Raw genomic sequence first — 23,032 nt, 5'->3', positions numbered from 1 at the left:
GCCCTCTGATGTGCAATGTTGGTAATGGGAAGGCTCTATTATGATGATGGTGGTGGTGGTGGTGGTGAGAGACTATATTATTAGCCTCATTTGACAAATGAGGAAACTGAATTTAGAAAATGGAAGAAAATTGCTCAAAGCTAAACGGGTGGCATATACTTCCCCATATGATGGAGGAGCAGAAGAGGCCCAGAGATGTCAATTAACTTGTCTTGGGTCACACAGCTATCAAGTAGGAGAGTTGAGACTCAAATCTAGCTTTTGAACACAGAAAAAGTCAGAACTTTTCTTAACTTGTTCTTAACTATGGCCTGGGATTGTCCTAACATATTGCTTCCCTCTATTGCATGAGGGGGGGAATTCCAGAAGGTGGAGGGGCTGAACATTATTGACGCAATGGGGAACACCCACCCACTCAATATTTCTGAGGCTTTTCGGATCCCAGATTCATCCCATCGCATTACCAGTGTTTAACTGTTCCTCTCCTCTGGTAGGCTGTAAAGTCAGTGAGGTCAGCCCTCACATGCCAGTTTCATGCTAGGCCCCAAGAGGACTTGCATGCTTCCATTCAGTCTTTTTGCACAGCTAGGCTTCCTTGTGTTTCCACCTTGGCCTTGCTGTGAGAACTTGCTTGACCCAGCCTGCTGAAGGAGAGGGAAACACACTCATGGAGCATGAGACCCATGGATGGGAATCAAGACACCATAAGGGATAGCCCTCCAGATGTGACAGTCACCTACCACTGCCTGCAGACACATGAGGAAGATAAGTGGTGATAAGAAGAAGCACCAAGCTGTGCCCAGTGAAAATTGCCGAGCTGCAGAACCATTAACTAAATAGATGGCCAGTGTTTTAGGTCACAGATTTTGGGTGGTTTGTTTCACAACATAGTTAATGTACACACAGGTGCTTAATAGGTATTTAATAAATGAAGGAAAGAAAAATAGATCCCATCCATCCTGAACTCAGGAACTGAATGTTCTCCTTGGTTCCTCACTGCAGGGAAGACAGTGGAGCTGATCAGCAGAGTAGGCTGGTTGGGAAATTTTCTGGATGAGGAGACTGAGGCTCTGAGAGGCAACTTGCCCAGGTGACAGGCATGAGATAATGGAGCTGGGACCAAGACCTCAAAGTTGGCCACAAAACCCATGCTTGCCCCCTTACTTGCTTATTTTGGTTATTTGCAGCTTCCACAGAAGGAAAGGATAAACTCAAGTTGTAGCTGCAAGTCTAGTCCACAAACCTCCCATCAAGAGTAAGTGCTTGAGCCTCATTTTACAAACACTGAAACCAAACATTTTGTGCTAGACTGCAATGCGTGATGGTGTCTCATGTAAGAAATTGCCATTTGACCTTTTTCAACACTAATCACACAGAAGAGGCAGAAGCATACTTGGAGGTAATAATCATGAGAGTGATTTTTTTTGGGGGGGTGTCGCTTCTTTTATTTATCTTTCTCATAAGTGCTAAGCACAAGTGAGATGTAATGTAGAAATTATCGTGTAAGGAAATCACTGTTCAATGCAGATATTGCGTGTTGAACAGCTTGTAGCTCATGGTCAAAGCACCATCAGTTCTGAAAATTGTTGTCCAGCTCTGCAATTACCCTGAGCTTTATGTCTGACTTCTTTCTGACAAATCAGGGAAAGAGAAGGAGCTCCAGATATGGTGGTTCCTAACACTCTGTTTCAGTCTGATGTCCGTGATGAATTGAATGAATCGGCTTCAGGATTTTTAAAGAACCCACTGACCATTCTGTAGAGTTCACACTACCACACCAGCCTCCAGAGTAGAATTATATCAACTCCAGACAACTTGGTGATTTCAGTCTTTCCAGGAGCTCGGAGAGCACTTAGCTGCATCTCTAAATAACACATGCTATTAGAACTTTATAATTATTACTTCATAAAGCCGCATTGGACACATCACTTCAAAGCAAGGGGAGAAAATAATCAGAAGTTACAGAGATGAGGAAAGCTTGTGATCACACTCAACCTGGATAATGTGAGCCTATCTTATGTAAAGTTTACATTTTTAATAACTTTTTGCTTTCATTTTTAATGTCTTTATGCCTTCTGTTGTATTCCTCCTCTCCACCAACATTTTCTGTATCTTTCCCTTCTAAGTATAAACATAAGAAGAAAACCACACCACTTCCATGCATCAGTGGGAAGAGAATGACCTTTTGGGTAGGGTTACCTAGATTTACCCTGTTGTTGAAGATGGTGGGGTTAAGCAGCATCTGGGATAGGCCACTAAAAACCATAAGAACAATTGTAGCTGCTACTTACATTGTTGAAAATATGTTATATATTTGACTTGAATTAAATCTTATAATGACTTCATGAGACAGGGATTATTATTGCCTCATTTTATAGATGAGGGAATGGGGCACAGAGAGCTGAATTTAGTCAAAGTCATGTGGCCAGTAAGTGACAAAGTTGGGATTTGAACCCCAGCAACCGATATCTCCCATTACCTTTGGAAAGTTGGAGTTTTTGTACTAACAAGCCCACCGATGAGCCGGCCCGTATTCAGTTACCCAATCTGAGCCACTGTCACTGCTTTCTTGTCACCTAGTATATGTCAAGGCCAACAGTAAGCCAGCCCATATTCAGTTACCCAATATGAGCCTCCATCACTGTTTTTTGCCACCTAGTATACGTTGTCAAGTACACGGTATAAAATGTTTCCAAATTAGAGTCCTTCTCTGTTCCCTCTCTGACAGCCTGGTGTCAACAGCCCCCTGCTCCAGGAATAGCTCTTTAGCAATTGCAGAAATATTCTTTCCCTCCCTCCTCCGCTGGCTGGTTTCCAAGTGCTCGGTTATGGGTTTGGGAGTCTACAGAGTGTGAATCTGTGGGATAAAACACAATTTGGAGCCACAAAGGAAGCTAATCTTGGCAGTTGGGCCCAGAAGGAAGCAAAGGCATCTGGCCCATGTCTCTCTGGATTTCCCTTCTACAGAGAGACACAGGTATTTACACAACATCTTTCCCCAAGTGCTCGGCAAAATTGCTTGTACTAAAGTCAGCCATGTTATCCAAAGCGGAAGCTAAAATCCTTGAGCTTTGAAGACAGACATGATCTCTCCCAACCCTGCCCCCTTATTAACCGTGTTAACTTAAGGCAGTTACGTAACCTCTAGGGCCTCAGTTTCCTCGTCTGTAAAATAGAAGTGGACTTTTTTCTACAGAGTTCTGTAAAGCTTATGTCAGATATTACATGGTGAGCATCTGGCTGAGAGCCTGCTCTTCCTGCCTTCTCTTTGAGGATCTCCATGTGTCTGTTCTTTCTGCTCTCACATCAAAAGCCTTTCTCTACCATTCGGATACTCGTCCACATAGAAACGGCGCATGTGAAATAGGGTCTAGATAAACACACGCTGGACCCATCGACTCCTACAGACATGTCTTGTGTGTCTAGAATTGTAGTGTCTTCTAGCAGTGGTGCTGGGTGACCTTAAGGTGGAAGACGGTGTCATCTGTACAGTTTGCTCTCTGATGGAGTCATACCTAAGGGAAAGAGTGAGAAAAATAGAAAAAAATTTTGGTGGGAAATGCATGTTGTGGAAATGATGTGTACTGTGTAAATAAGTAATAGCTGTGCTCCCCCCACTTGGAAGGCTGCCCACGCCATGAGAGAGACCTGTGTCTAGTTAAATGTGTATCAAAATTTCATGAGTTTCATATGTCGAATCCATGCCTACCCTGCTGAATTGACCAGTACTGTTCAACAGGGGTATGACAAGGGCCACACGTGTAATTTTAGATGTTCTAGCAGACTTGTATTAAAAGAAAAGTAAGAAGAAACACATGAAATGACCTTTAATAGTGTATTTCCTTTAACCCAGTAAAGTAATGATATTATCAGGCCACCCGGTTATCAATGTAAAAAATTACTAGTGTGATAGTTTACATACTTTTTTCATATTAAGTCTTCAGAATATGGTGTGTATTTACACAGCACATCTCACTTTCAACTAGCCTATTTCAAGTACTTATTACCACCTGTGCCAAGTGGCTCCTATGTTGGACAGTGAAGAGCCACATAGTGAGTCCTTTGGGGGAAAACACCTGTCTTTTCTTCTTCGATGTATCTCTACTGTAAACATCTTTGTGCCTGGAACATGCCCTATGCCAAGTCAGCATCCAGTACTGACTTCTGTTGCATGGATATGAACTCCATGTTCACACTTGTGCACAAGCCAGCTTACCTCTGTCTACTTTTCTTGCCACTGTTACTCTCTTCCTTTCTCAAAGGTTGCCCATTTACCCTCTCTTGTAACCCTCAACTTCTAGCTGGCACCTTCCCCTTGCTGGAATCAGTAAGAAACTCGTTCACGCTGCACCAGGTAATTACTCAACTCAGGGCTGATGTGCCTTCGGGGTCTCCCGACTGACTGCCTTTGGTCCCAGACAGCCCACTAATGAGCAGACACTGAGGGATTGGAAGCAGTTAAAAGGAGGCAGCAGAGAGTGAGAAAAGGTTGACAGGGCTGGATTTATGTGAGGAGGTTGAGAAAGACGGACTGGGTGATGCACAGAGAAGGCTGAGCTACGTGAGGTGTTCATACTGTAGCAGGCACATGAAAGGATGTGCTGAGAAGGACAGGGACCAATTATGCTCATTAGCCAGGAAGCAGGGCTTGATCTCTGGCGGGACAATTGAGATTATGATGGAGTCAGAATTCAGCTATTAAATGGTAGAGAAGAAAGAAGTGGCCTGTGGCATCAAACACACTTCTGTTCAAACTCTACTGTGTCTACTTACAAACCCTGTGACCTTGAGTATGTTACTTAATCTCTCTGGGCCTTAGTTTTTCCATCTCCAAAATGGGAATAGAGTTTCAATCTTACAGGTGATCTTGAGTCTTCAATGACATAGACTGTATCTTCCCCGGGGCTGTGTTTGGCATTATAGATGGCATTTTCTTTCAGCCCCTTAGGATCCTGTGAGGGGGTATGCTGTGTGGTGTTGGCAGGGGCTAGGGACTCTCAGACCCTAATTACAGAGCTCAGTTTGGTCATTGGGCAGCTGGAACTTACAGGGAAGAGAAGGTTTCTGGATGTCTTTGCTTGTCTCAGAAAATAGTAAACTCATTTCCAAAGTTAGAACACATTTAATTTGTTAAGTACTCTAAGACCAGGTAAGAAAAATTCAAAAACAGAAAGTTGAAAGCAGGAGAAATCCATTCTGGGTGGGTAGGTGCAGGGAAGAAGGAAGGAAGTATATCTGTAGGATGCCAACTATATGCCAGGCACTTTTTCATATACACGCTATTGGATTCTGCAGTGTAGCTACTGTTAATGCCTCCTGCCGCTTCTTGTAACTGGATGAGAAAACACTTAGGCTTTTATGTAACCCGCCCAAAGACATGCAGTCAAAATTTGGTAACCAGGATCCAGATTCAGCTCTGACTCTGATATCCAAGCTCTAGTGTACTGTGCTGTTTCCACCGAGGTTACCACACATCGATCACGGTCTGCTGTGCACCAGATTCCAACAAAGAGACTGGAGAATGTAATCCATCTTAGGAAGGGAGACTTTCCTTCTTACGTTCTCCTCCCTCTCCCCAGCTCTTTGGCTGGCTCTGTAAGTCTCATGAAATCAGACTGTCTGGTTTCAGTGTTTCCCAATTGTCTGGAGAGAATACTGCTAATCGTATGAGGCTGTGAGAAAGTTGTTCTCTTCTCAGTTCTGTAGAGATGCTCAGTTTGGTGCTATTCCTTTGGACGTTTCCAATGTTTGTTCCATTCTTTTGAAACAAGGAGTGAGGAGGGCTCTGGAACAGAGTTTCGGTGAGCAGTGTTATCTACCTGGAATGTAAGACTGTTGTCATACTTACGTGGCATTTTTTACTTAGGGTGACCCATACTGATTTTTCCATTTATGTGACGGCATAATTTCCTATAATTTATGGTAAATTATGGTAAAAATGACTTAATTAAATATATGAAGTCAGTGATGGTATATGCCATATACCGACCTGGCAAAATTTTAACAGTGGGTCCAGAAATGTCTGAAGTTTGAGAAACACTGATTCAGGCCCATATTGTCCCTTTATGGGAGGGACCAGAGTGGAGTCAGAAGAAGTTCCTCATTTGCCTGCAAACATCCATGCTCAGAGTCACCTTGGAGCAAGACCTGCATGGGACTTTGGGACTTGAGTAAGCACTTCTGTCCTGTCGTGGAGAGTCACTTACCATCTCAGAGCTTTGTTTCTGCTGAATTACACTGATCTCTGGGGTTCTTCAGTAGTTCCCAGATTTCTGTGGGGATATCCTCCCTCCATTTACTCTTTGAGCTCAATAATTCTTAATGGGGCACCTTGTGCTCGAGGTTGGGAAGTCGGTGGGCGGAATTAGGGAATGGCGGAGACCGTGGGAAATGTTACCACTCATTCAGTCTTGTTAACATTCTTTCTTGTCTGAGTGACTGTTCCAACTGCCCCACAGAACAGGGTTGGGGGACAGCTCTTTTGAACCGATATGACCTGAACCCCTCAGAGGATGGTGTGGGGATGTATCCCCTCGGAGAGCCGACCTTACTCAGTGTGGCTCTACACTGAATGCCTGGTTTGATTTTATCAATGGCTGTAGCTCTATTAGCAACTTCTAGAATACAAGAACACTGTTAGTCCAAGTTGTCCTGTAAATGGACATTTAAGTGTGAATAGCATTGGGTCAGTTTTCTAATTCTTTTCCATATTTAAGCAAAGCTAATTAGAAATTTTAATTAGCTGGAACCTAGAATTGCAGCAAGACCTTATATTACCACAGCCTTATAGGGGCTGAGACACTTTTTCTCTAAAGGGCAGGATGATAAATATTCTAGGCTGTGCAGACTCGAGAATGGTAGTGTGGAAGTGATCATAGACAATAACAGAAATGAATGAGCTTCCCAGTGTTCTAGAAGAACTTTATTTATGAAAGCAGGTAGTGGGTTGGATTTGGCCCACAGGCCACAGTTGGCCAAATTCTGCTCTAAAGTGTATTTATTTCTTTACCCTTTCCTCTATGCCACATGCTCACTCACCCTCAGCGACTTTGTTTAGAAAGCAAGATAGCCTGGTGGTTGAGAAGGCTTGGGTTGAGACAAGACTCTTCTGTGCATTGCTACCCAATGTCCTGTGAATCATAAAATGGATAAAAAAAATATGCATGCCTTTCAGAAACTCCTAAGAATTAAATGAGACACACATGTCACATGCCTGACACATGGTAAGTCCTTAATACATATTACTTGCAACTTTAATCTCTGTTGTACTCCCCCAACATGCTACTGAATCATAATGATGGCCCCTCCTTCTTTGCTCACACGCACAAGATCCTCACAGAACAGCCTTTTCCACTCCCCCCACGAGCCTGGGTTGAGCAGACATAATTTCCTCAGGTGCAGTGTGTGGCTGCTCTTGGCTTTCTGGCCTGCTGGGCTCCTCTGAGTCTTGGGTGTGGAGAAAATCAAGCAGCCTCTTCCAGGAATTCAGTGAAAAAGAATTTCTAGGCAGACTGCCTAAAAGCTACACTGTGTTCTTAGAAAGCAGCTGTTGTATCTGTTAAGAGCTGACTATGTGAGACCATTGGCAGAAGCTGTTTTTTGACTCAGAAGTAGGGTTCCAAAGACTATAAATGACACCACCACGATCACCTCCATGGCCAAGGACCAACACCATTCTAAGACGATCCCGGGAGGGAGGTGTGCTCCAGAGATCTGACAGCTGTCCTGACAGAGACTTCACCTGCCCTCTGCAGACTGAGGTCCCATTAGCTCTACCCAGTCCCAAATTAAAAGCAGTGGAAGAGCATCAGAAGAAGACAGGACATCAGCAGGTGACTTGGGCTTCCTTCCGTGGCTCTGTCACACAAAGACTCTGAACTAGCCAAGCTGACTTCCACTGCTGCTGTTCAAGTTTGCTATCTCAGAGTCTTTAAAATGTAGAGGTGACACAGCCTTTGAAAATACCTTACCCTAACCCTTTTGTTTTCTACCATTGTAGGCAGAGTGAGTTCCAGGGAGAATATAGCAATTGCCTAAAAACATACAGATCTCACGCTAACATCAGGTCTTCTGAATTTCCCATATTGGGGCCATAGTCACAGTGAGAGATATGAATTTTGTTTGAGAGTCTTCTAAGGATTTAAGTATCAAGTAACTTTTTTTTTTTAATTTTTTTTTTTTATTTCTAGGAGAGAGAGAGAGAGAGAGACAGCATGAGCAGGGGAGGGTCAGAGAGAGAGGGAGTCACAGACTGAAACAGGCTCCAGGCTCTGAGCTGGCAGTCAGCACAGAGCCCAACGCGGGGCTCGAACCCACGAACCGCGAGATCATGACCTAAGTGAAAGTCGGATGCTTAACCAACTAAGCCACCCAGGCGCCCCTTAAGTATCAAGTAACTTAAAAGGAGCGTGTCTCCTCTCTTACTTCATAACCCAAATTATCAGCCAGTTCCCACTATATATACACATACACGCACAGGTATTTATGTGTATATATATGTATCTATACATATCTATTTATAATTTACATAGTCATTCATTTATTATTTATCCATTTGATAAATGTTGAGTGCCTTTTTTGCTTCAGGTGTTGTAATTAGGATCTGTGTAGTGTGTGTGTGTGTGTTTTTGGGTATGTGTGTAATTGTACATGTGTGTGCATGTATGCATGTGTGTTGTGGAGGGCATGGTATAATAGCAGGCAATTCAGAGTGGGCCCTGATGAATTTATAATTTCATGGTTTCTGTGGGTCAGAAATGGGAGAAGGGCTCAGATGGATAGATATCATCTATGGTCTCCCACTAGACTTCAGGCTAATGTTGGCTGGAACTTTATTCTCCTGAAGGCTTAACTGGGGCTGAAAGATCCACTTCCAACTTGCTACTCTCATAGTGCTGGCCATTTGGTGCTGGCTGTGGGCCAAGGGCCTGGTACTTCTGCATGAGGATGTTTGAGTGTTCTCATGGTATTGGTGGTTGGCTCTCTCCAAAGTGAGCAACTCATGAACCCACGCCAGAAGCTTCAGTGCCTTTTATGACCTAACCTTGGGTGTTACACATTTTCACTTCTGCCATATTTAATTGGCCAGTCACGAGTCAGTGTGGGAGATGATTCCCAAAAGCATGAATACCAGTAGGTAAGGAACATTGGCAGCCATATTGAAGAGTGACCTCCATGGAATCTAAGTGGGAAACATATGCACAATTATCATTCTGTGTGATAAATAACATATAAAATGGGAAGTATAGAGCTCGAGACAGCAAAAGATAAGTATAAGTTGCCTTCTCTCGAGTTGGGGGAGGATGACATTAGTGGTTCTGTTAAAGGCTTTTTGGAAAAGATGGAATTCAAGCTGAGGCATGACCATGAAGGAGGAATTGGACAGGCTTGGGAGTGAGGGTGTGGAAAGAGTGTTCCAGGCAGAAGGAAGAACATTCTTTAGGTTGCAGCTTGAATGCCACTCCCTCCAAAACCCGAGTCCCAGGAGAGGAAGGACAGAAAAGAGCCATGTACTTAAATAAGTTGGGAAAATATAGGCTACTACAGTTCTTGGGAAAGATTTACAATTCTCACAAGGTCTGAGAAATTTTGCACTACAGAGACCTTTCAGCAGTTCCACTCTAAACTTATTTCAACATGGAAAAATTTAATGTTCTAAGGAGCACATTTTGGGAAACTTTTACTAGACAAGCAAGTCAGTACTTTGATGGCATCATAACCTTCTCAGTTATTTAGAGGACTATGGAAGAAGCCATGCTGTTTCCTTACCTGAAGAGTAGGGACCAGAGAATTCATTCATTTATCCACTTTATTCATGAGCCTTCTTTGACTGCAGGAGATGAAATCTGATTCAAATGCGCTTAAAGCCACAGCTGGGAAATTGTTAGTTCACATAATGAGAAGATCAAGGGTAAGTGTTCAGGCTTCTCTGGATCCAGGTATTCAAACCAGATCATCAGAAATCTGCACTGACCTTATTCTCAGCCAGAGTCTTCCCCAGCTGATGCCTAAAAGGCCCACCAACAACTTCAATTTACTGTATGTCAGCTGGGCAACCATAAGCAAAAACGATGTCTGATTGTTTCAGCCAAGGCTGATGATGGACAGTGATTGGCTTAGTGTAGGTCAGAGGCAAAAGGTATACAGTGTTGTTCACTGGCTTGATATGGGCCATGAAGACTTTTTTGGCGCTAAGGGATTGAGGGTAGCCCTATCAAAACCCACATGAATTTAGAGAGAGAGAAGAATAAGTCATTCTTCAAATGGTAGAGGGGAATTCTTGGACAAAGGGATCCAGGCAAATAAAAACAAAAGATGTCTATTCCCACCTCCATAGATTAATCGATCATTTATTAGGTTCAGTTTCTTGGCTATTCACAGAGATTGTAGAGACGTGAATCCTTCCCTTCAAAGGACATGGAGTAATGAATACAAAAGGGTCACTCAGGCTGGGTCACGAGCTGATGATTTTACTTCTATACCCAGCTTTCCAATTCAAAAGTTCCAACTCCTGCCTCAGAGAAGCTAGAAATGACCACCTGACTGTCACGTAGACAAAATGACAAGGGTATTTCTCACAGGTGCCAAAGGTCTGTAAGTATAATGGTGTTCTGAAAAAAGCTGTGCCAAAGGCAGAGAGGGTAACTCATTCATTCTAAACCAATGGTTCTAATCTGTCTCTTGCTATCATAATCATTTAGAAGATTGAAAAATACAAATGCCGGAGGCTTAACTTTATATATTTTTATTTAATTGGTCTGGGGTAGGGCCACTGAACATGTCTTTTTTTAATTATTATTATAGTTTATTGTCAAGTTGGTTTCCATATAACACCCAGTACTCATCCCAAGTGCCCTCCTCCATGCCCATCACCCCCCTTCCCTTCCCCCCACCCCATCCACCCTCAGTTCATTCTCAGTTTTTAGGAGTCTCTTATGGTTTGCCTCCCTCCCTCTCCTTAACTATTTTTTCCCCTTCCCCTCCCCAATGGTCCTCTGTTAAGTTTCTCCTGTTCTACATATGAGTGAAAACATATGGTGTCTGTCTTTCTCTGCCTGACTTATTTCACTTAGCATAATACCCTCGAATTCCATCCATGTTGCTGCAAATGGCCAGATTTCATCTTTCTCATTGCCATGTAGTACTCCATTGTATAGATAAACCACATCTTCTTGACCCATTTGTCACTTGATGGACATTTAGGCTCTTTCCATGATTTGGCTATTGTTGAAAGTGCTGCTATGAACATTGGGGTACATGTGGAACATGGGTCTTTTTAAAAGTCTTCCAGTCTAGGCAAACTGTAAGAGACTCTTAAATACAGAGAACAAACTGAGGGTGGATGGGGGAGTGTGGGGGAGAGGGGAAAATGGGTGATGGGCACTGAGGAGGGCACTTGTTGGAATGAGCACTGGGCTTCTATGTAAGGGATGAATCACGGGAATCTCCTCCAAAGCAAGAGCACACTGTATACACTATATATTGGCCAACTTGACAATAAATTATATTATTAAAAAAAAGTCTCCAAGTCCATTATGATGTACAGCTAGGACAGAGAACCATTGCTCTAAACAGACTATAAGCTGCTTGAGAGCTGCTTGAAGGTGTGTTCTGCTCATCATTGACTCCTTAATACCTAGCACAATGCCTCACATATAGTAAATGCTCAAGAATTACTCTTTAAATGAATGAATGAGAGAGCTCTACAAGCAAGAATCAAAACCTTGGTTTTCCCTTTCCTCTGACCTCCTGGGCATCTTGAAAATCAAAGGGCAAGTTTTCTCTGAAGGGAATAACTTATCTCCAAAGTGCCATGTGCAGGAATCTTGTGAATTTTCACGGCACTGAGGTGAGAAAGGTTTTTTCCTTTTCCCCACTTAACTAACAGGGCACTCAATCAGAGGGCACACAAATGATTTGCCTCGGGGCCTCAGAGAGGAATAATGACAGGTTTGTGGGGTCTCTGATGCAATTACAAGTAAGCTGATGGAAAGAGATTAAGGCTGCAATTTGGAAACATAAAAGGTTAATATAGGATAGATGTTTTGGACCTGAATTTGATTTCTGGGACAGCTGACCTGCACTAAATTCACGTTACTTCCAATTGAGAAGTATTATTTGTGTTGAGGCTGTGAGGTTCCTGCCATACCCTGTTAGCTGCCCCTGCCCAAGCCGTTCCTCGGAAACATCCAGTGAGATATAGTCTATCCCAGTCCTTTCTAGTTTGGTGGAAGCCACTGTATCAATGGTCCTCATTTCATAAACTGTTGGGTTTAGAAATAGGTTTTGTTGTATTATTCTTGAGAGAATGGCAATAAAACCCAAGAGCCATAACCACAGCAAAAGCCGCTGGTCTCCAAACTGGGGGGTAGCGGGGAGGATGTTTCTGTTAGTCCTTCTCTGCTGGATCACTTAGGTCCTTGGCAATGAACCGTCTCTCCTTCCCCAAGATGCTGGTTCTCATGGGCTCTGGAGCCATACTTCCTGGTTTGTGCCCCAGCCCCATGCAAACTCTGTCAGCTCACTTTACTTCTCTGAGTCTCAGTTTTCTCATCCTTCAAATGGGGACAAAATAGCACCTACCTTAGAGGATTGCTATGAAGAGTAAATGAAGAAATCTACCCACATACACACACAAATGAACAGTCTATTCTAAAATATATGTATATCGCAGAAGAACGCTAAGCACATTGTAGGCATCTGGGTAATCGTAGCTACGCAACATTGCTGATTTTTGTACACGACTACCCACCACATCTGTCAACATGCTCTCATTGAGCTCTATGTCATATTCTAGGAAAATTCCCATGGCTAACTTGGCTTATGTCTACTGCCCTGGTTATCTTGGCTCTGAGGCCAGGGAGCCTTCATGAAGGGAAGCCTCTGGAGCTGTGCTCTGCACACTGACATGGCCACTTGTCATGCTGTGTGCTCTGCTCTGCTCCATCCTTTATACACTGAGGTCATGTGCTGTTTTCCAAAGGAAACCTTTCTTGGGTCTGATGACTGGATTGGACCTTGATCTCATGTGCCATGCCCCTTGAAGGATGTGGCCTCTAATCAATTACTTCCTCCTGGTGCTGTATCTGTCTGTCAGCCCTGTTTCAGCTAATTGTCTTCCCTTTGCATCTGTTTCCCTTTTATTTCTGGTGCTTTACCAATAGCAGTGCTTGCAAAATTGCTTTTAAGTGCCTGTCTTCATGGTCAAACCATAATTTCTAGGCATGAGCCATGCCTATCTTTTCAGCTTCATATTTCCCTTGCCAAGCTCAGTTCAGGGCACAGGAACTATCTAAATTCACATTTATTAACCTTTTGATGAAGGCTGTGCTCAACCTTGCACTGGGTGCTGATAATATAGTCAGAAGGGAGAGCAAGAAAAGTTAAAATTAGAGAAACTTGAAGCCATGTAATTATGTTACTAAAAGTTCATGCAGTCATTCAACTTGGGCCTCATAGATTCCTCCTGAGGTAGGGATCTACTGGAAGTGGTAATGACTCTGCGAAGTTGTTCCTATTCTCCTGAGGGTTCTCACTGTCCAAAGGTGATCACCCAAATAGGTTCCAGAACTTGAGCAAAACTTGAGGACTTACCTGTTCAATCTAGATCCGCAAAGTCTCATGTTGTTGAGTGATTGATTCTTGCTTCTTGATCCAATTCCAGTTCCTGATTCTCATCCTCAGAATCTACATTGGACATATGTTCATTCCTCCATCTTGATCTGATTCACATCATTGGCTTGTGTGTGTTCCCATCTCTGACCCTCATCCATGCCCGTAGATACCTTCCTGTTCAAGACTCTGAGGTTGGCTTCCATTCCTGGCCATACCACTCCTGGCTACATGTTGAAATCCATTCCTCCATAGAAGCTTGACACCAGCTGTACAGAGGAAACCGTGAGAGGATGGCGACTTAACTTGGAGGAATGTACCTGGTACTTGAGAGCTTTTAAGATCCCTTCCAACTCTGAGGTTCTATATCAGAAGAGTAAAAAGTAGGGGTGCCTGGGTGGCTCAGTTGGTTAAGCTTCCAACTTCGGCTCAGGTCATGATCTCACTGTCTGTGGGTTCAAGCCCCACGTCGGGCTCTGTGCTGAGAGCTCAGAGTCTGGAGCCTGCTTTGGATTCTGTGTCTCCCTCTCTCTCTGACCCTCCCCTGCTCATGCTCTCTCTCTCAGCAATTAAAAAAAAAAAAGAAGAGTAAAAATTAAGTAAGGTGTATCATCCCAGTGTACCAGTCATACAAAGTGCTCAGTGAAAATCCATTTTATTTATTCATTTAAATTACTTTATAGTTTATTGTCAAGTTGGTTTCCATGTAACACCCAGTGCTCATCCCAACAAGTGTCCTCCTCAGTGCCCATCACCCATTTCCCCCTCTCCTTCACCCCCATCAGCCCTCAGTTTGTTCTCAGTATTTAAAAGTCTTTCATGGTTGGCCTTCCTCCCTCTCCCCTACTATTCCCCCCGCCCCCCATGGTCCTCTGTTAAGTTTCTCCTGTTCCACATATGAGTGAAAACATATGATATCTGTCCTTCTCTGCCTGACTTGAAAATCCATTTTAAAGTGATACAATAGTTTATAGTTGCAGAAATCTTACACATGTTTTTGTAAGTTAGTCCACATGTGTAGGAGACATTTACAGTCCCATGTCATGGATGAGGAAGAATGAGTCCCATAGATGTCAACTGATTTCCTCAAGGTCAACAGAAGTAGGAAGTGATGACATGTCAGCAGATGAACATAGATTTTTCTGTGTTTAAGGTTTATTTTCATAACATGGTTTAAACAGAAGCATTTGAAGAGAAGGAGGGAAAGAGATTTGGGGAGGGGAAAAAATGACCCACTCTACAACTTCCCAAAAACGTAAGAGTCTTTAAGATATTGTATAGTTTTCCAAGAACTGATACCACATACATACCACATTTAAAAGTGGGGGAAAGTCTGTAATAGCCGGAGGCCAAGAAGGCATGCTCACAGAAAGAGTTTCTTGCTCTTCTTTAATTATGCCGTTACAAAAAAAAAAAAAAAAAAAAAAAAAGGATAAGCATATATGTTTACACTTTTACCTATACTGGCAATTAAGATTGTAATCTGGATGACTACTAGAGCCTGTAATGAGATTATACTCTCCTATTAAAAGCATGATCCAGTGGTGTAATAAAGAACATTTCAGTTCTACTTAGTATGCTATTGGTCTTACGGGGAGGTGCTAAAAGGCATTTTCAGGGAGGAAGACCCACACCAGAATGTTACGGTGCTTGCAACATCCAAAGTACTTAGAATTAAAAGGTTGCTTTTTGGTATTTTGTATTTCTCCCTCCAATTCTGTCTTTCTGGATTTGGAGAATTTTTACTGTTTTTCCTTTCTTCTTTTGTCACCGTATTTCTGAAGGGAGGTGCTATAATTTCCACAAATAATAACCAGGATCAGCGGTGAAATATGCTCCCCTTTGATGCATTAGAAGGCGCTTGGTAAATTCTGTAAGGACCATAACAATAAAAGATCTCTTTGTTATTATTATTTGTTGGGGAATGTCATCAAGAAGACTGACCCCTAAGCTGGATCTGAGCCCTGGAGGCTCCTCACCCCCTCCCATGGCCTTGGAATGTGGGTTCCGCTTGCCCTTCCTGCTCCCAGAGGCTGCTCTGTTCTTTTTTTTTTTTTTTTTTTAATATTTTTATTTATTTTTAGGAGATAGAGAGACAGCGTGAGCAAGGGAGGGTCAGAGAGAAAGGGAGATACAGACTCTGAAACAGGCTCCAGTCTCTGTGCTGGCAGTCAGCACAGAGCCCGACGCGGGGCTCGAACCCACGAACCGCGAGATCACGACCTAAGCGAAAGTCGGACGCTTAACCGACTAAGCCACCCAGGCGCCCCGAGGCTGCTCTGTTCTAAGGACATGGCCTTGAGAGAGTGGTGTGGTGTTGACAACGCCTGCATGGTATACATGACTGTGCCTTGTTAGGGCCTTTGCTATTATTAAAACTGCCACTTACCAGCCTTGAGTGGCCTGTCTCTTTCTTCAGTCTCTACTTGCCCTCCAATGGAGGTTGGGTTCAGATTACACCTGGGAAGTTCCCAGTAGGGTTGGGGACCAACACTATAGTCCAGGTTTATTTTAATATTTATATCATGTCAAATATTATTATTATTTTTAGCCTACAGATGTCCAGTTGTAATCAAAATACACTGGTTTCAAAGCTTCATTGACATTGATCTTTTGTCTGGGAGCCATGTCTCATATTATACTTGGATTTTTTAATAAGTGTCCATAGTAAGGATTCTTTGAGGGCCGAATGGCGATAAGTTTATCTTGAACTGGCTGGCTAAAGAAAAAAAGGTTTTTTTCTTTTTAAGTCTCTAAAAAGATGCAACTAGTCTGAGGCATAACGATGTACAGGACTCTCTTAAAAAGTTCTTTGGGTCTCTCTCTCCCTCTACGTATGTCTTCCTCTCCCTCTCTCTCAACCTCTGTTTCTCTCTCTGAATCTCTCTCTTCTTCCCTTCCCCCTTTTCTTTCTTTCTCCTTCTGAATCTTTCTTTTTCCTTCCATCTCAATCTCTCCTTTCTCTCTGTCTCCTGAATCTTTGTCTCTCTCTCTCTGCCTCTGTCTCTCTCCTTCTCCACTTGGCTTTCCTGCGTGTTGTCTTCATTTCTAGGCCCCTTTTCCCTACAGTGGGTCTGAATACCCTCCAGGAACTCTGAGCTTAACTTTCTGTCTACCATTGAAGGTGCTCTGCACAGAGAACAAAACTCCCCTAAGATTTCTGCAAAAACCCTTATTTTCCAGGCTTGAATGACATACTCCCTTACAGCCATTCTTTAAGACTTACTCTTCACTGTGCAGGCCTGGGCCATAAGAGCATCCCGGGAGTGGCAGAGGAGAGCCAGCCTCACCCGACTCCCATGGACCGAGAGAGAAGGGGAAGGAGTGGTTCTTCAAAGACAGAATGTCACCAGAGGGGAGATGAGAAGCAGACAGCCCTCGTCCACAGATGTCCCCTAAAGTGGCTGTATCTAACGTCTCCCTGGGCGCAGCCTTGATGAGAAGGTCACCACCTCTTGCTGCCGCCTGTGTTAATTCCTGGACAGCAGTGAATCTCTGGAAATTCTTCATGCCATTCAAACAGAATCCTCCTGAACTTCCAACCCTGGTTCCAGTTTTAACCTCTGAGATCACACCAAACAAACCCAGCAACTGTTTCGTGGAATAAAGCCCTTCTTATGTGGAGACAACAGGTTTGCCTCCATGAAGGCTTCGTTCCAAGCCGAGCCTCCTTTGTTTTCTCAATGCTTTCTCTTTTTTATTTTATTGTATTGTATTGTATTGTATTGTATTGTATTTTACTTTAGTTTAGTTTAGTTTTAAGTTTATTTTTGAGAGAGAGAGAGAGAGAGAGAGAGAGAGCAGGCAAGGGGCAGTGAGAGAGGGAGGAAGGGAATCCCAAGCAGGCCCCATGCCGTCAGCACAGAGCTCTACTGGGGGCTCCATCTCACGAACTGTGAGATCATGACCTGAGCCGAAATCAAGAGTTGGATGCTTAACCCACTGAGCCACTCAAGTGCCCCACTCATATTTTAAACTAGAGTTACTCTGATATCTTTCTTTCTCTATCTTTTGTCATATTTATCCAATCACCAAGTTCTCATTACTCTGCCTTCTAACTAAGTTTCTATGCATATATTTTTTTTCCTTTAAGCATTGTTTTTATTTATAGTCTGCAATCAGCCTGAACACAGCCCTAATCTTGGGATGTACCCTAGACATTCTGGGGGGACAGTAAATCTATGACTCTTATTTTATAACTATATGGCTACTATAAAAAGACATGCTTTAATTCCATTTCTTCCTAAATACCTTATTTGTTTAAGCTCAGTTAGTTATGTTGATTCTGGAAGTTTACCATGATAAACCATTAGCTGCTCCCTTAATATAATTTCTGGAGGTAACCAAAAAGCTTTGACTTCCTAAAAAAGCCAGATCTGACTTTTACAATTAATTTTTTTTTCTTTTAAATATGAGTATAGTTGACACACAATGTCTAAGCCTATTTTTTAGTTTTATTTCTCCCATCCTTCTCTTGTATCCAAGTTCATGTACCCACAGAGTTGACATATGATTTCTATCTTTTCCAAACTTGTCAGGGTCTGCTCTGGAACACTGGTTTCTCAATTTTCATCTTCAGTCAATTTGGTTGTGTAGAACAGGAATTCACTAAAGATCCAGTATGTGCCAGGTCCTGCCCATAGGCATTCAGCAAGTTGAGGAAGAAAATTTTATCTATTTTATTCCCTATTATATCCCATATGATAGTTCAGCAAAAAGGGAACCTAACCCAGGCTAGGGTAATAGGAAGCTGCGTGAAGGAAGTGATATCTGGATTGAGTCTTGGCATAGTGAAGGAGGAGCAAGAGAAGATTTTGGAGAGAAAACTGTGTAATCAAAGACATGGAGGAATGAGACACAGAAGACAATTAGCACTTCTTGGCCCCTTAAAGACTGAAACAGAAGCTGGGTTCAATGACAAGTCATTCCCTGGCTTATCAGTGCCCCTGGGGATCCCTTTGTGAATGCATATTCTACAGGAGCACTCTCCCATTACTCTTTAAAGTTCAAGTTTTTCAAAATTCAAGTCCAAGATTCTCAAAACTTTATTTTCTCTTTATTATTATTATTATTATTTAAATTTTAGTGAGTTAATATACAGCGCAATATTGGTTTCAGAAGTAGAATTCAGTGATTTGTTACTTACATACAGCACTCAATGCTCATCTCAACAAGTGACCTCCTTAATGCCCATCCCCCATCAGCTCATCCCCCCCACCTTCTTCCATCAACCCTTAGTTTGTTCTCTATCATTAAGAGTCTCTTATGGTTTGTTTTCTTTTCTTCTTGTCACACCCTCGATATTAATCTATTTTGTTTCTTAAATTCCACATATGAGTGAAATCATATATCTGTCTTTTTCTGACTTATTTTGCTTAGCATAATATATTCTAGCCCCATCCAGATCATTGCAAAAGACAAGATTTCATTCTTTTGGATGGCTGAGTAATATTCTGAGTAATATATATATATATATATTATGTACACACACACACAGACACCACGTCTTCTTTATCCATTCTCCATTGATGGATATTTGGGCTCTCTCCATAGTTTGGTTATTGTTGATGATAATGCTGCTATAAATATTGGGGTGCATGTACCCCTTCAAATCTGTATTTTTGTACCCTTTGGGTAAATACCTAATAGTACAATTACTGGATCATAGGGTAGTGCTTTTTTTAGGTTTTTGAGGAACCTCCATATTGCTCTCCAGAGTGGGCTGTATCAGTTTGCATTCCCACTAACAGTGCAAGAGGGACTATGTTCTCTTGTCAATAAGTTTCAGCCAGTAATTACTAAACACATTCTGTAAGCCAGACACTTTGCTAGCATCCATAATTTTATTAGGCTCTCATAACAATCCTGTGAGCTATATCTTGGGTTAGGCACAACTAAGTATCCCCTAATTTCCACTCCCCACTATTGACATAGTGGTAAAATTTTCCACTCTAGATACATAGCTGTCCAGAATAACACTAAATTTTCCCAGCCTTCCTTGCAGATACATATGGCTACGTGACTAAGTTCCAGTCAATGGGATGTAAGCTGGGGTGTTAGCTGCATGTTTCTAGAAACTTTCCTTACTAGAGATGGGTATAAATGTTTCGCCCCCGTTATGCATTCATTTCTGTTGATGTGAATGTATGAAGGCAGGTGTTGGATCAGCCTTCTTAAACTAAGGGATGATTTTGGAAATAACGTCCCCTTGCATGGAGGAAGAACAAGATAGGAGGAACTTAGGCTCTGAAATCTCTGTAGACAAGGCTGTCAAAAGTCCTTGACTGTCCACCTCTGCATCTTTTACAGATTAGAGATATAAATGTCTACTATGTTCAGACCACTGTTATTTTTGTGTCTCTCTTCCTTTTGGTTGAACTGATTATCTCCATTTTACAGATGAGAAGAATGAGGCTCAGAAAAATTGAAGTATCTGTCCACAGTGTCTAGCAAATGTTTGAGACATAGGCATTCTGATTTTAAGACCATTGTTCTTGTCACTATTCCAGACTGTTTCACTTGCTATGATATTTTCCTATTCCACTTCAATTAAATTATGATTGCCTAGGGCTGGTCTTCGACACGTTTTGACCTAGAAGTCTTTTAATATTGATGTGATTTAACTCTAATTTTCAGGAACTAGCTCTTGGGTTTCTTTACTTCAGAAACCCAGGAGCTGAAAGATTAGTAGGACAATAGGGTAAGGAATGTTCATTAGGCACCATGACAGCAAATTTTGTTATCTGCATGTTATAGTACAAACTATTGTTTATCCAATCATCTTTTAATTAATTAGCAATTAAAGTTGGTAAGGATGTGAAGATGCCCGTTAATAAAGCTGGGCAAATTGTTCTCATGGTCTGAGGAAAGATGAACTTCAATTGTTGCTCTCTTTTTTATTTAAAGTCAAAATCAGTTACCTTTCTTATTATAATTTATTGTTCATTTTTGCCAATAGTGCTCAGGGTGGCAAATAACCTGACAAAAAGCATGAAACCCATGTCCTCATCTGAGCTACGTCATAACCTTCCTCTGCGACCTTGAGTAGCATGTTAATCTTAATTGCTAGTTAAGATGACACTCAAAATAACTGGGTAGTCAATGGAGGTAAATTGTTTTATCTTATCCTAAGACAAAATCATATATGCATAAAATAACAAGGACCTAAAACACGGTTTTCTCTCATGTCCTCATTTTGGGAAAATAAAAACACAAAGAAAGAAAACTGTAGTGAGTGTCAAATATTTCAACTGGATGGCCACCCAAATTGTCCTATATTTTAGTTAAACTGCAAGACATAACTCTGTTTTCTGCCTTATTTAAATGAACTCTTAAATGCTTTCTCCACACACTAATGAAAGCATTGCACTATAACAAATATATTAAAGTGTTTTCATGAGATGTCAGTAGGTGTCCTTAAACAAAATGTGTTGACTACAGCACGCATCCTTCCTCTCAACCCTCTTTAGTTAGCAAGGCGGAACATAGTCCAATTAGACTGTACCCATCACGAGCTGAGTCTGATCTAGACAAGCTACAGCCTTTGCCATTCTCCTTCATCTTCCTGCCCCAGAAGCAAAACTTTCTCAGTCCCCTGGCTTATGTAGCTTTCTCCAAATGGAAGAGCTTCAACCCTTGCCCAATCCCAACCTGACTCTTACTCTGATGGTCTCTGGTCTCATCTCTCTGCAAAACCATTTGCTCATTTTGTCAAAGCCTTTCAAGAATCCAGTAGGTACTGGATAAATAGCTGCAAAAGGAATAAGCAAAAAGTAGGTGGCTGTGTAATTCTAAACCTTTGCTCACTTTTTGGGCCCTGGCATGGTGAGGTGTGCCTACCCATTCTGAGCCTGGATTCTGTGGCTAGAATTTGCTCATAATGACATCAAGGCAGACTGGATAGAAGGTATGATAAATACCAGTTGGTGATGTATTGAACATTGGAGATAAATACTCTCTAAAATGTAGAGGTTGGGGGTTTATTAGTATTTGGGGGTACTGCTGCTCTCTAGGTCTTGGATCAATTTGAGATATTTGTGATTCCAAAAAAGAGAAGATAACACACTTATAAGAATAGTGAAAATCCCAGACACTGATAATACCAGATGCGTGTGAAGATGTAGAACAACAGGAACTCATATTCACTGCTGGTGGGATGCAAAATGGTACAGCAATATTGGAAGACAGTTTGTTTCTAATAAAACTAAACATACTCTTACCATATGATCCAGTAATTGTGCTCCTTGGTATTTACCCAAAGGAGTTGAAAACTTAGGTTTACACAAAATCTGCACACAGACGTTTGTAGCAGCTTTATTCATTTTTGTCAAAACATGGTAGCAACTAAGATGTCCTTTGGTAGGTGAATGGATAAGTAGACTGCAATACCTCCAGACAAAAGAATATTATTCAGTGCTCTAAAGAAACAATCTATCCGGCCACCAGAAGATAGGGGGAACCCTTAAATGCTTATTACCAAGTGAAAGAAGCCAATCCCAAAAGGCTAAATACTCTATTATTTCATTTTGGAAAAGGCAAAACTATGGAGACAGTAAAAGATCAATGGTTTCCAGTGGCTGGAGAGTAGAAGGGACAAATAGGTGGATAACAGTGGAATTTTGGGGCAGTGAAACTATTCTGTGTTATACAATGATGGATACTTGTCGGTATATATTTTCCAAGACTCTAGAATGGACAATACTAAGAGTGAATTTTAGTGTAAACTATGTCAGTGTAGGTTCATCAATTGTAACAAATGTACTGCTCTAGTTGGGCAGTTGATAGCTGGGGAGGCTATGGGTGTGTTGGGGCAGGAGACATATGCAAACTCTGTACTTTCTACTCAATTTTGCTATGAACCTAAAACTATTAAATAAGTCTATTTTTTAAAGTTCTTTTTTTTCTTTTTTAATGTTTATTTATTTTTGAGAGATAGAAAGACAGAGTGTGAGCAGGGGAGGGGCAGAGATAGAGGGAGACACAGAATCCAAAGCAGGCTCCAGGCTCTGAGCTGTCAGCACAGAGCCTGACATGGGGCTCGAACCCATGAACCAGGAGATCATGACCTGAGCTGAAGTCGGACGCTTAACCAACTGAGCCACCCAGGTGCCTCTGAGTCTGTTTAAAGAAGGAATTCATATTTTAGCACCTACAATGTTCCAGGTATTGTGGTGGGCCCTTTGCACACACTACTCATTGATTCTTTTAACAGGTGAACAGTAGATTAAAGAACTCGGGCTCAGAATGTTTAAGTAACTTGTCCAAGTTCGTGAAAAAAAAAAAAAAAAATAAGGAACAGAAAAGAGATACAAGTGCACACCTGTCAGGCTCTGAAGTCTTCATTCAACCACGGTACCCTTCAGACCTACAAAGTTTGAACAAACATCCCTCCAGCCTCACTCTGCTCCCCACCACATGAATA

At 42.0% G+C, this 23,032-nt stretch overlaps 1 long non-coding RNA gene across 1 annotated transcript; it reads left to right on the top strand.

The window, feature by feature from the left end:
* Positions 1-1,942: 1,942 nt before the first annotated feature.
* On the top strand, positions 1,943-17,264 carry LOC120240875. Its single transcript, XR_005530758.1, has 2 exons — positions 1,943-2,004; positions 16,852-17,264. It is a non-coding gene; the product is annotated as an uncharacterized LOC120240875 (long non-coding RNA).
* Positions 17,265-23,032: the final 5,768 nt, after the last annotated feature.

Source organism: Hyaena hyaena, unplaced genomic scaffold, assembly GCF_003009895.1.
Source record: "Hyaena hyaena isolate Hyena2069 unplaced genomic scaffold, ASM300989v1 scaffold_268, whole genome shotgun sequence".
Lineage (NCBI taxonomy): Eukaryota > Metazoa > Chordata > Mammalia > Carnivora > Hyaenidae > Hyaena > Hyaena hyaena.
This window is presented reverse-complemented; position numbering and strand designations above follow the sequence as displayed.